Source organism: Heptranchias perlo, chromosome 3 (genome assembly GCF_035084215.1).
Source record: "Heptranchias perlo isolate sHepPer1 chromosome 3, sHepPer1.hap1, whole genome shotgun sequence".
NCBI lineage: Eukaryota > Metazoa > Chordata > Chondrichthyes > Hexanchiformes > Hexanchidae > Heptranchias > Heptranchias perlo.
The window spans coordinates 128,090,159-128,105,051 of record NC_090327.1 but is presented as its reverse complement, the minus strand read 5'-3'; positions in this window follow the sequence as shown (position 1 = coordinate 128,105,051).

The window sequence follows — 14,893 nt, the reverse complement described above, 5'->3', positions numbered from 1 at the left end:
TTCTCTACTTCCTGTTTCATACCATACCTCTTTAAGTACAGGCTGTCTCTAAATCAGGACACACTGCATTTTGCTCCGGGATCCCCCCTTCCCAGAGTTTTCCAGGCTTTCAGGCCTATTGCTGTCCTTTGTCCGGGCCAGCAATATCCCAGACGGAGTCAGCATCTGGTCAATATGACATGTAGAAGTCCCACCCTGCTACACTTCCGGCAGCAAATGGCAGGACTTGGAATTTCAGGCCCTCAGTCTTTAAAAATGTCATCTTCTGTTTGAAGGGTAACGGTAATGTAAAAACAGAATGGGGCCCATTTGGAAATGTATCGCCTCAGCTTTTTGTATGAGAATATACGAAGATAATGAGGATAGGCCATTAATCCCATCCAGTTTATCCTACTGTTTAGATCATTGCTCCTAACCTCTCGCTTCAGTGCCGAGTCTGAATTCCTTTATGTCTTGTTAAAGTAGCAATCGATCCAGTCCTTTTTGAAAGTTTTGATTGAGTCAGTGATCACTATCCTTAATGCGTTCCGTATGTGCCTGACAATAACAGCAAAGCTCCTTCTTAGGTCCACGTGCCAAATCTATCAGCTTTTAATCGTCACATCCCCTCATACTTTTCTCCTGAAACTTCACAAGGAACTCCACCACATCCTACAGCTAATAGCTAATTCCCCATCCCCATCCCTAGCTTAGTGGTATAAACTGGGCGACATGGACATGTTGGGCCGAAGGGCCTGTTTCCATGTTGTAACTTCTATGATTCTATGATTCTATGATTAGAAACATTTTAATCATGTCTTCCACTTGTCAGTCTTCTTTATTCGAATGAAAACCAGTTAAGTTGCTTGGAACATTTCTCATAGCTCTGCACTCTGAGCCATCCACATTGTTTTCCTTTTAACTTTGCTCAGTGCTCCGACGAACATGATTAGTGATCAGTATTACGGCTGTGTCAACCAATGATTTGATCACCTGGAATTTCTGCGGGGGTTCTCCCGATCTCTTGTCCTAACCTTGCTGGAAGATTGGCAGAAGCCCCCAGAGAAACCCATTGATGCTGTTCCTCTCGGGGTTCTGCTGATCTTTCTTCAGAGGTATGGCCAGAGATTGGGAGAATTTATCAGCATAAGTGGGTAGAATTTCCTTGGGCATTCTCCCGATCTCCTGTGATAACTTCAGCCAAACATCAGTGGAAACCCTAGAGAAACGGCATAAACAAACTGTGATTTACTCCATTTCCACCGGTCTACCGCCAAACTTACGATGGGGAGATCACGAGAACCCTCGCCAAATTCTACCCACACATTCATTGTACCTCTGGAAAAGTATTAGCAGAATGTTTGAACGTGTTATAAAATGGCCTCACGTAGGTGTTCTAATTAGATGGTCGAAAGCCACGAGATACATGCTTCAGAACTGGCCACTAAATACATATAAAATCACCATGGATGTGCACAGAGGGTAATAGATCCTTCTGTGTTTAGAGCAATAGATCCTCTGTGTTTAGGGCAATAGATCCTTCTGTGTTTAGGGCAATAGATCCTTCTGTGTTTAAGGTATTAGATCCTTCTGTGTTTAGGGTATTAGATTCTTCTGTGTTTAGGGTATTAGATCCTTCTGTGTTTAAGGTAATAGATCCTTCGGTGTTTAGGGCAATAGATCCTTCTGTGTTTAAGGTATTAGATCCTTCTGTGTTTAGGGTATTAGATCCTTCTGTGTTTAGGGCAATAGATCCTCTGTGTTTAGGGTATTAGATCCTTTGGTGTTTAGGGCAATAGATCCTTCTGTGTTTAGGGTATTAGATCCTTCTGTGTTTAGAGTAATAGATCCTTCTGTGTTTAAGGTAATAGATCCTTCTGTGTTTAAGGTATTAGATCCTCTGTGTTTAGGGCAATAGATCCTCTGTGTTTAGGTTATTAGATCCTTCTGTGTTTAGGGTATTAGATCCTTCTGTGTTTAGGGAAATAGATCCTCTGTGTTTAGGGAAATAGATCCTCTGTGTTTAGGTTATTAGATCCTTCTGTGTTTAGGGTATTAGATCCTTCTGTGTTTAGGGAAATAGATCCTCTATGTTTAGGGCAATAGATCCTCTGTGTTTAGGAAAATAGATCCTCTATGTTTAGGGCAATAGATCCTTCTGTGTTTAGGGAAATAGATCCTCTGTGTTTAGGTTATTAGATCCTTCTGTGTTTAGGGAAATAGATCCTCTGTGTTTAGGGAAATAGATCCTCTGTGTTTAGGGCAATAGATCCTTCTGTGTTTAGGGCAATAGATCCTTCTGTGTTTAGGGCATTAGATCCTTCTGTGTTTAGGGCAATAGATCCTTCTGTGTTTAGGGCATTAGATCCTCTGTGTTTAGGGAAATAGATCCTTCTGTGTTTAGGGCAATAGATCCTTCTGTGTTTAGGGCATTAGATCCTTCTGTGTTTAGGGTATTAGATCCTTCTGTGTTTAGGGCAATAGATCCTTCTGTGTTTAGGGCATTAGATCCTTCTGTGTTTAGGGTATTAGATCCTTCTGTATTTAGGGCATTAGATCCTTCTGTGTTTAGGGTATTAGATCCTTCTGTGTTTAGGGTATTCGATCCTCTGTGTTTAGGGTATTAGATCCTTCTGTGTTTAGGGTATTCGATCCTCTGTGTTTAGGGTATTAGATCCTTCTGAGTTTAGGGCAATAGATCCTTCTGTGTTTAGGGTATTCGATCCTTCTGAGTTTAGGGTATTAGATCCTTCTGAGTTTAGGGCAATAGATCCTTCTGTGTTTAGGGTATTAGATCATTAGATCCTCTGTGTTTAGGGTATTAGATCCTTCTGTGTTTAGGGCAATAGATCCTTCTGTGTTTAGGGCAATAGATCCTTCTGTGTTTAGGGTATTAGATCATTAGATCCTCTGTGTTTAGGGTATTAGATCCTTCTGTGTTTAGGGTATTAGATCATTAGATCCTCTGTGTTTAGGGTATTAGATCCTTCTGAGTTTAGGGCAATAGATCCTTCTGAGTTTAGGGCAATAGATCCTTCTGTGTTTAGGGTATTCGATCCTTCTGTGTTTAGGGCAATAGATCCTTCTGTGTTTAGGGTATTCGATCCTTCTGTGTTTAGGGCAATAGATCCTTCTGAGTTTAGGGCAATAGATCCTTCTGTGTTTAGGGTATTCGATCCTTCTGTGTTTAGGGCAATAGATCCTTCTGTGTTTAGGGTATTAGATCCTTCTGTATTTAGGGCACCACAATAACAGAAAGGGAATAATGATGTTTCATGTGAACAGATGGGCATAGACCTTCTTCAGTGGGGCGGTATGATTTTTTTATGCAGGAAATTCGGCCTCCATTCTCAAAGCTGTCTGAACTGGGCAAATTTGAGCTACTTCCAAATAGACGCAAAAATGGAGTCATCTGGGGTCACATCAGGTTAAATATTCATTTCGGCACTCATGTCTATAGTTAGCATAGTGAACAATAATTTGTTACTCGTTGGGTGCCATTACAACAATTGAAAATAACCATTTTTCTGTTGAGCAAGTACCGAACTGGGTAGGTTTTTCACAGTTAAGTAACTTCCAGACTCTTACAGCATCTCAGAACCAGCAGTTAGATCAATTAAAAAGATATCAGACAAAAACTGGATCGCAGTATGACATTCAATCTTCCAGCTACTGATAAATTTGATATATTCAGCCAAGATTTACTGATGTAATCTTTAAAAGCTACTCCAACAGATCCCTTATCTGATAGTTATACTTTAACAGGATTCTGAAAAATATTACTGTTTTATTGAGTGTAGCCAATCTGTGGTATGCTAACAATGAAAATGAAATTTATTGACTACCTTAATCTACTTTTCCTTCATATTGGTAATGCCCATATATACAGCTGGCTTGCTTGGTTGTAGATATCAATAGGCCATGAATTATATACTTCTACCTCTCTCCTCCTCCTTGAGGACACTCCTTTAAAACCTACCTCTGCCACCAAGCTTTTAGTCACCTGATCTAATATCTCCTTATGTGGCTCGGTGTCAAATTTTGTTTGATAATCGCTCCTGTGAAGCGCCTTGGGATGTTTTATTATGTTAAAGGCACTGTAAAAATGCAAGTTGTTGTTGTTTTGAATATTTTATTTTGTTTTCAAAGCACAGTATTCCAGTGTGCTTAAACTTTACCAAATGTTCCCAGGAAATGAGGGGAATTAAGAAAGTTTTACAATAGCACAAAGAATTGAACTCATTGCGAAAAACAGCACAAAGAAATACTTGTGATTACAAACCATTGAGAGCCCAGTTGACTGTTATTATTCGCAAAACAATACCTCTTTTGAAAGGTTATATAAACATAAAATGTATTGCCAACATATGATTCCTAGGCTCAAAATACATAATTATTCTGAAACTTCAATGCCTTAGAAGAGGTCACATTTACAATTGGATACGTGGGAGATGTCAAAATTAGAAATTTCAAAATCCAGAAAGCTCTTATTTAGGCAATGTTTTAAATATTTGGGGGAGAAAGAATTTCAGCACTGGTCCAAATCAGAACGAGACTTCCCTGTGCCTGAATAAAAAATGGTGGTACTCTGAATTTTACTGAAATGTTGCTTCTAAAAAAAGGAAGACTTGCATTTATATAGCGCCTTTCACGACCTCAGGATGTCCCAAAGTGCTTTACAGCCAATGAAGTACTTTAGAAGCGTAGTCACTATTGTAATGCAGCCAATTTGCACACAGCAAGCTCCCACAAACAGCAATGTGATAATGACCAGATAATCTGTTTTTTAGTGATGCTGGTTGAGGGATAAATATTGGCTAGGATACCGGGGAAAACTCCCCAGCTCTTCTTCAAAATAGTGCCATGGTATCGTTTATGTCCACCTGGTTTAACATCTCATCCAAAAGATGTTACTTCCAACAGTGCAGCATTCCCTCAGTACTGCACTGGATTGTCAGCCTAGATTTTGTGCTCAAGTCTCTGGAGTGGGACTTGAACCCACAACCTTCTGACTCAGAGGTGAAAGTGATACCCACTGGACCACGGCTGAAACCTAAACGTGCATAGTAAACACTGAGGAAGGAAATTTAAAAATAGTTGAAAATAAAATTTAAAAGGTGTGGGGACAGGGCAGGGAAATGGGACTAAGTTCATTCTGCAAATCAGTATAGGCCAATTAAGTCAATTGGCCTTGCCCAATGCTGTAAAATTCTATGATTCCATTCTATGACCAATGGCATAGGCAGCAAGCGATTACCAGTCAGCACATAATAGTTTATTCCAATATAGTATATATTTTTTTCAAATTTGTATTCAAACATGGGTCAAAGGCGGGTAAATGGAGTTGAGGTGCAGATCAACCATGATTTAATGAAATGACAGAACAGGCTCGAGGGCTTAATGGTCTACTCCTGTTCCTATGTTCCAGTCTTGTGGCACATCAGGCTCTTTCATGATCCTTGGCGATGCAGTGGTGAGGTTGGGTGGGCAGTTGGATGTATCCAAATCCCTTGGTGATCCAACGTTGGAGGGTGTATCCAAGTTCCATGACAGTCTAGTGATGGAGTTAAAAGGTATGGCAGTGTTCCAAGAAAGCCCAGTGATGGAACTAAACCATGTGTCCATGTTCCCTTGCTGTCTAAAGAGGCTCTCTTCCCCAGTTCAATTGTTGCCTTCCTTTACCAGGCTTGAATCTGAAGTCCAAATTCTTCTGAACACATGTGGTTGTATCAAATTCAGTAACTAGCAGTTAAACTGCCTCTGATTTAAAATAAATATATCTCTTTAATCACCACCCATTTTTTCTCCTCTTGCAAGCTACTTCCAAGTGCACACCCTCCCCCAACTATGAGGGTGAAATGGTCTACAGCCTAGGACAAACATGACTATTGCTCCATAGGAGACCCCATTCAGGCTTTTCTCCCATAACTTTGCTTCCATATAAATTTACAACATGGAAGGAGGCCACAGGACCCATCATGTCTGGACCGTAGTGAATCATTGAACTTGAGACATGGTTGAGAACCAAAAGATCAATTTATAAGAGAATGAAATTTATGCACAACCATACTTTTTGAAAAAAAGATAATCCCTCATTTGAAAGATCAAGAATTCAACATTAACTTTTCAATGCTGATTCTGTTTGTGAGCCGTAACAAATATTTAATGCAAAGAACGCCATTATGCGAGGAACGGGACAAGTTTGTGTTTTATAGAGAAAGATGAGAAATAACTTCACTGATTTGTGAAAAGACATCTTTGAAAATATTATATGTTCTATATTTTAATAAGATATTTAAACTAAAAAGCAAGGAAGTTATGCTAAACCTTTAGAAATCACTGGTTAGGTCTCAGCTGCAGTATTGTGTCCAATTCTGGAAGGATGCTATGGCCTTGGAGAGGGTGCAGAGGAGATTTACCAGAATGGTACCAGGGATGCGGGACTTCAGTTACATGGGGAACATAAGAACATAAGAAATAGAAGCAGGAGTAGGCCATCCGGCCCCTTGAGCCTGCTCCGCCATTCAACAGGGTCATGGCTGATCTTCTACCTCAACGCCATTTTCCTGCACCATCCCCATATCCTTTGATGCCTTTAATATCTAGAAATCTATCGATCTCTGTTTTGAATGTACTCAATGACTGAGCCTCCACAGCCCTCTGGGGTAGAGAATTCCAAAGATTCACCACCCTCTGAGTGAAGAAATTTCTCCTCATCTCAGTCCTAAATGGCCTACCCTTTATTCTGAGACTGTGACCCCTGGTTCTAGACTCCCAAACCAAGGGAAACACCCTCCCTGTATCTACCCTGTCGAGCCCTGCAAGAATTTTGTATGTTTCAATGAGATCACCTCTCATTCTTCTAAACTCTAGAGGATACAGGCCTAGTCTACTCAATCTCTCCTCATACGACAATCCCACCAACACAGGAATCAGTCTGGTGAACCTTCGTTGCACTCCCTCTATGGCAAGCATATCCTTTCTTAGGTAAGGAGACCAAAATTGTACACAACACTCCAGGTGCAGTCTCACCAAGGCCCTATATAGGCTAGAGAAACTAGGATTGTTCTCCTTAGAGCAGAGAAGGTTAAGGGGAGATTTAATAGAGGCATTAAAAATTATGAGTAGTTTTGCTAGAGTAAATTAGGAGAAACCTATTTACTCTCGCAAAACTGCTCATAATTTTGAACGCCTCTATTAAATCTCCCCTTAACCTTCACTGGTAGAAGGGTCGGTATCCAGAAGACACAGATTTAAGTTAATTGGCAAAAGAACCACAGGGGAGATGAGGAGACATTTTTTTAAGCAGCGAGTTGTTATGATCTGGAATGCACTGCCTGAAAGGGTGGTGGAAGCAGATTCAATAGTAACTTTCAAAAGGGAATTGGATAAATACTTGAAGCGGAGAAATTTGCAGGGCTATGGGGAAAGAGCGGGGAGTGGGACTAATTGGATAACTCCTTCAAAGAGCCGGCACAGACACAATGGGCCGAAAGGCCTCCTTCTGTGCTGTGAGATTCTATGATTCTAAAAGAAACAAAAATACTTTAGATTATTTTAACCTTTAAAGCATTAGTTACAGTACTTATGGGCTTACCTACATAGAGCTCTTTTATCTATTTGGCAGGGTAAGGGTTAATATTACTAACTCCAAATACCTTTTTTTTGGTGTATTTTTTCTGGTTTTCTTCCAGAAATTCTTCAGGTTTGATATTTCTTTCCAGGATGAGTGTTCCTGAAGGGAATTAAACGGTTATAAATTGCTGCACAACAGGCAGTAGCTGGTGCCATGATCTTCAACCCCAAATTAAAGGGGCCTATAGTAATTAAGACATTCTGAAGAGCGGTCTGCACGAGTCATGCATGGAATATGCTGAAATCTGAGCCTGTGGAATAATCTGATTGGTGACCCGGTTGTGGTACTGAACTTCTTAGGTTTAATTACTGAGGAAGCTCTACTCCAGATGTAGAACGTGTCCGTCACCATACAGTTACAAACCTGATATCTGTAGCCCATTAACCCTTCCACTGCTGCATTTTTTGGATGGTCACACAATATCTCGATTCTTTTCCTGCTGAGAGATATCACTTCCAAATTTGAATATGAGGTGATATTTTCTATTTTACATAAAATTACATAGAATTTACAGCACCAAAACAGGCCATTCAACCCAACTGGTCTATGCCGGTGTTTATGCTCCACACGAGCCTCCTCCCACCCTACTTCATCTCACCCTATCGGCATAACCTTCTATTCCCTTCTCCCTCATGTACTTATCTAGCTTCCCCTTAAATGCATCCATGCTATTCGCCTCAACTACTCCTTGGTGTAGCAAGTTCTGCATTCTAACCACTCTCTGGGTGAAGAAGTTTCTCCTTGGATTTATTAGTGACTATCTTGTATTTATGACCCCTAGTTTTGGATTCTTCCACAAGTGGAAATATCTTCTCTACGTCTACCCTATCAAACCCTTTCATAATTTTAAAGACTTCTATTACATCACCCCTCACCCTTCTCTTTTCTAGAAGAAAATATTTGGTGAACTATTTCTCACTATTCATGTATCCAGTATGTATGGAGATATGTTCTTTGCTACTTTCTCCCTAGATAACATAACAGGGCCTTTTTTCTGTATTACTTCCCACCTTATGCCTGCAAGCTAGTTAACTCTCACTGCCCAGTACCTTCACCCATTATTTAAATGGGACTTGATCGACGTGAGCTGAGCAGTAATTCAGCCTGTAGGGGCTATGATATCCAGGGTCTGTCATGACTTCCCATCATCCTTGCTTGCACTGACTTTGCCTGATGTATTCATCACAGGCCCGAGACAAGTATTTAATCCGTTTATAACCCATCAGGTCTGTTCCATTGGCTTTACCTCTGAGGCACCGTGCTCAGGGGCACAGGTGCCAGACCAGTGCAAATCCAATTCTGTTACATGGCACGCTGGAGGTCTGCAGACCACAGTACAGTGCAACGCTGCCCACATGGGGAAATTGTACGCATGTATTATGGCAGTGGCCGCTTTATTAAATATCGATTTAAATCACAGCCTTTAATCAAATCTGAGCGGAGCCTCTTTTTTTTTTCTCTCTCTCCTGTGAGCCTGGGCACTTGCTTTCATGACCTGCCGAGTGAGAAACCCAGGAACGAACAGTTAGCAGTAGATCAGCAGCCGCTCTTATCAACAGTAATGAGGCTTTTGTGATAATCGGGTGATGAAATGTAAATGGGCAGTAATGAGCACAATTACATCCACTGGGGAACCATCAAAGCAGCCTCTCTCTGCACAGATATATGGGCATGTAGGATGGAGTTTCCCCTGCTGTCATTGCTCATCATTGCTCTGCTCTGAATGCATTGGGGAAAGCGGGAGAGAGAATTTAATTTTTTTTTTAGAACACCAAAACCTTTCAACAGAACAACGTTGCTGACAGCGGTCAGTGAAAGGTAGACTACTTTAATCCACCTCAGATCGTTATCCTGGCCCTACTAAAAGCCCCAGGATGATTTGATCTGCCGTGATGTTTGAATATTGCCTCATCATGCTAACAAGATTAAGTAAAGCTTCTGTCTGTTAGTTACACTGGAAATTTGCTGGATGACCAGCATTAGCTTTCAGCTGGAGTCAAGAGAATGGGCCAGTTGCCAGGTAACAAGCACAGCTTCTGCTCATTCTAAATATGCAGGCACGCACTGCAAATGAGACTCGACTCTGCGCTGACCAGGAAGCATTCAATTTGCTCTATTACCCAAGGCACTTTCGGATTTTTTAAAAATTATTATTTCAGTCCAACCGAAAAGAAAGTTAAGGTTACAGCCAGAACGATTTCAGGTGTTGAGGGGAGTTTTGGGATTCTAATGTGTGTGAGGTGATGATTCTGTGATGTACTCACATTTAGGTAAAAACTGGCATGGATGGTAGGATAAAAGTGCAAAATTTAATATGGTCAGATTTCTAACTCAATACCACCTGGAAAGCACGTTGATAACTTAAATCACACTTGGAGTAACTCTGGTGGGCACTGTCATGATCAGGTCCGAGACGTGTGGCATTTAACCTACGACAAAACCCCAAACCTCAAGCATCCATCACCACAGGTGTGCAGGACAGGAAACAGTGCAGTAACATCATCACAACGCCGTGCTGACATCTCCTGTTGCCTGAAGACAAATAGCCCACATAGAGGATAGACTCCAGTGTCAATGATGGGACATATTTACACTGTGCTGTGATACTAATATGGAACACAGCCAGAGAGATGAGGTTTTTGTGCCACTATGACAATGACGTAAGCAGAATACATTACAATGGTCCCTGCAGAGTTGATTTCAATCCTAATTTGTACAGTATATGGGGCTTTTGGATCTAAGGATAAAAGCAAGTATTTCCAAATCTAACAATCAATGACAAAAATTGATATTTTAATATTTTTCAATAGTGTAGGGGGTGGTGGTGTGTGTCAGCTTCACCTCTGACTTCTGAGCGGTCCGAATCGCTCCCACTCCCTGGGTTCTAGACCTTGGACTTATTTGGGGGTTGTGACAAAGTGCAGCAGACAACTGGTTTTGGTGCAAGAAAAACTGGGTTTATTGAAGTCACAAATGAACTTATACCATTAGGATAACACTGAGATTATACAGACATACAAAGTACACTTAGTTAAGAATGGGGAACACACGGCATAACGAGGGAAAATCACCCTACTAATCCCCTTACCCTTGTCCCACCCCCAAAACCTAACTAAATTGAACTAGGAGAGGTCAGGGATCATGCTCACCAACCAGGGTTCCTTGACAGTTCGAAATCCAGCCAGGTAAGCCGGTTGCAGTTTTGGGGTACGCTCTTTGTGTCCTCTGGGCCCTGCCGTCCCCACATGGTCCTGGTCTGTGGAATCTGCGAAGGTTCTTCAGTTGGATAGAGTCTGTTGGTGCGGTAAGGCGCAGTTGTGGGTGGGCGATCTTCGTGGAGGGCTGCGGTTGCGCCTTGTTGCTGCTCCAAAACTGCTGTTTAAAACCTGTTCCAAAACCAACTTAAAACCTGCTCCAAAACTGCTGCTCCAAAACAGAACTGCTTAGAACCTGCTCCAAAACTGCTGCTCCAAAACAGCTGTTTAAAACCTGTTCCAAAACAAACCCCCCCTCCCTTCGTAACTGGTGGCCCAGTTATACTGTTTTTCGAGTTTCTTATCTGAATCCAAAACAAGGTTAGTTCTTTGTCTGATTATGGTGGGCTTCTTCAGGTGATTGTTGGCTTCCTGTCCCCGTAACTAGTCTTGAACTGAAAGCCATTGTATATGTGAAGTATTGATGGGTTTGCATAATTGCATTGATTGCTACCTTCCTGCTTTAGTAGTTAGTAGCGATAATTTATGCAAGGTTTTGATGGGCTTTAGTTTCGTGTAAGATGAAGTCTTTCTCTGGGTTGATTGTTTTAAAGGGAAGAATGCGTATTCTGTCTTCTCTCATTGTCTGGTTTTCAGGCAACAATCCACACTGCACCCAACAAGCCCGGGCATGTCATAAAAGTCCAAAAGTTATGTCCTTGTTGATGATATGAAAAATGTGGGAATTTTGAGAACCCTTCAATAGGTTTTGATTTCTTTTTTCTCCCCCAGATATGATCACTCTACCAAGAGAGCAGGTAAGTGACTTGCTCCTAGGCCTTTGGACCTCAGTAACCAGCTGCTAGGACCTCTGATTCCTGAATCCTCCTTGATGAGGAAGTTTCTATTCTCCACTTGGTAGCTCCCTCTGACAGTGGAACCAGGATTGGGAATTTACTGTGTACTGCACCGTTGGTCTGAACCTTTGTCCTGCCTCTCTGTGGCGTTGCACATAGAATTTCTGAGCTGCTGCAATCCCTAATAATAAGAATCATGTATGGTTTCTTTTAATCTATATTTAGTGTGTTTTTCTATTCACCTAGTCACTAACATCTAATTTTGCACATGATAATTGCAGTGTTCCAAATAACAGACAGTTTGGAGTGTGTTACGAGATGGGAACTCATTGATTTGGTTCAGTTAATATCATAAACCACAAATCTGAAACTCAAGGAGTTTATTAACATCATCTGCACCTTGAGATGCTTGATACACACTCCAGGGCAGGTTTATTCTCTTTTAGCTCTGTTTTCATATTCTTGCTGTCAATGCAGAGCCCAGAGTTCCTGCTGCAATCCACTGATTTTGTGCCACTAATAGGGGGGCCAGGGGCAGAGAACGAGGCAGGGCTCTTTTATACCAGATCCCTTTTCCAGTTTTGCTCCTGCCCCATTTTTGCTGTCATTTCCAGTGGCCGGCAGGATTTTTGGGCACAAAGTAAATGAAATGGTTTACTTCCTAGTTTCTGTCATTTAAGCTGAATCATAGTCACAACACTATAAAACTGGCTTCCAGAGTTGCTAGTTGCACAACTGATTTGAAGGGGAGAAGCTTATACGTTTACAGGTGTTGCTAAGATCTTTGAGTCACTTTGGTTTGTTGTTGCTACCTACTTTGCCATCGATCTTTGTGCCATTTGTTGAAGGATACCTTTTAGCCTACTCCTTTCAGAATGGGCACAATGCTGTATACCCCAATGCTCTCGGCATGCTATAAAAGAAAGAAAGAAAGACTTGCATTTATATAGGGCCTTTCACAACCTCAGGATGTCCCAAAGCGCTTTACAGCCAATGAAGTATTTTTGAAGTGTAGTCACTGTTGTAATGCAGGAAACACAACGGCCAATTTTCACACAGCAAGGTCGCACAAACAGCAATGTGATAATGACCAGATAATCTGTTTTAGTGATGTTGGTTGAAGGATAAATATTTGCCAGGACACCTGGGAGAACTCCCCTGCTCTTCTTCAAATAACGGCATGGGATGTTTAACATCCACCTAAGAGGGCAGACATGGCCTTGGTTTAATGTTGAATCTGAAAGACAGCACCTCTGACAATGCAGCACTCCCTCAGTACTGCAACGGGCTGTCAGCCTAGATTTTGTGCTCAAGTCTCTGGAGTGGGACTTGAACCCACAACCTTCTCATTCAGAGGCAAGGGTACAACCACTGAGCCACAGCTGACACCAAGTCATACTTAACCCATATATATATATTTATGTCTGATATCAATTTTGGGACATTAAACATTAATTTAAAATGCTAGTTTTACTGTATACAAATATAAATTTTATCTGCAGAGGGTAATTTTTTTTTTAAAAAGAGAAATGTCATTGAGTTCAAGCAAATAATCCGATAATTTGTTTGCACCGATGTTCTGTGATCAGAGAAATTCTACTGGTAATTGCAGTTTTATTTTTAAACCACTGGGGAACAGGCCATGGCTTCTCCTTCATGCAAAGTACTTTGGGAAAATTGAGACAATTCCAACGGGCTTGTCCTCTACAGCTAGGCAATGGAACTTTCGGATAATTTTGGCACAAAAAAACACAACAGACATTTGTTGTTTTGAAATGAACCAAAACTCTAGGAAGTTTTACTGTGCAGTTGTAATGTGTAGCTGATGTCATTTTTCTCAGAATGAATTTTGTGACTAAGGAATACAATTTTCCTGTTGAGCAAAAAGTACTAGAAGCCACATTTCTGTATTACATAGCAACATCTGACTTGGAAAACTTGGCAAAGGATTGTATTTGTGAATAAATTATTGAAATTGTTTCCAAAAGGGTATACATTTCTTTAAATGTACATGTGTGTGGGGTGTGGGTGTCTGTATCTGACTGACTGCCCAGAATTACCAAGATCTGGACAGACATGTGAACACAGACTTTTCAAACAGATCCTTCCACTCACAGCCCATATATTTCCTCTGCAAACACAATCTGCGTGTCATAATTATGCCTTGCAGATGCAAACAAGCATTTATTAAACCCATTCCTGACAGTAGGGAACGTACTGGATAATATACATCATGCTTAAGAATGTAGAATTGTAGATCTGCTACTGACAAAGGACATGAAATGTGCAGCAGTAGTGCCAAGACTTTTCTGAAACAAGTGTTAAACACATCCTCGGCATTACAATTACAAGAGCACTTGGCACAAACCAACTGTGCTCATGGATGTAATAAGGACACCAAAACAACCAACGCACTTCTAGTAAGGCATTAGCGTAGGATGACCTAACAATTTAATCAATTATAAAGAATTCAGAGAAGATCAGCAGCAGCCACAGAGAATAAACAGCAATACATAAACGCATGTTACTTCCAAGGTTGGCATGGCTTCAAGCTGTAGTTGAAGAAAGCTTTATGTTGTCATTTTCTTTTTCCTTCATCCACCCAAAGACCAGTGTTTTCCCGGCTACTTCTTTCTACCGCATCACTAAATAGCAGTGTCACATTAGGAACTATGGGGGAGGGAGGGAGGGAGGGAAGTGGAGGGCAGGGGGGAGGGTTGGAGAGAAGGGTGTTCATAAAGAGAGCATTCCTAGGAGATTACTCAGGAATCGCCTTCTGCTTTTGGCAGGTAGGTGTTTCTGCTAATTTCCTGCTTTCATTTGTGTCAAAAATTCCTTTCCAATCAGGAACACAAGAAACAAAATACAAACAGATTTTAACTAGGATCATTATATCTCAAATGATTTACATTGCTGCTTTCAAATTGCTATAGCTCCATGATATTCCAAGGATTGTATTTGATTGACTTTGATATTGTAGGATGGAATAATGGGACATTACACTGGTGGATATCACAGATATAGTTTTTGTAATTAAATAACAGTAATAATTACCTCATAAAACTTAAGTTCCTTTTAAATTAAAAAGGCAGTGTCGATAAGATTAAAATTCAATAAAATTCATGGAATGTGTATTAATGATATCAGGGTGCATTGAAATCAGTTCCACACCAGGGAATATCGTGTTTGTACATCTGCGGCTTTTCATCATAAACAGACCAGGGACT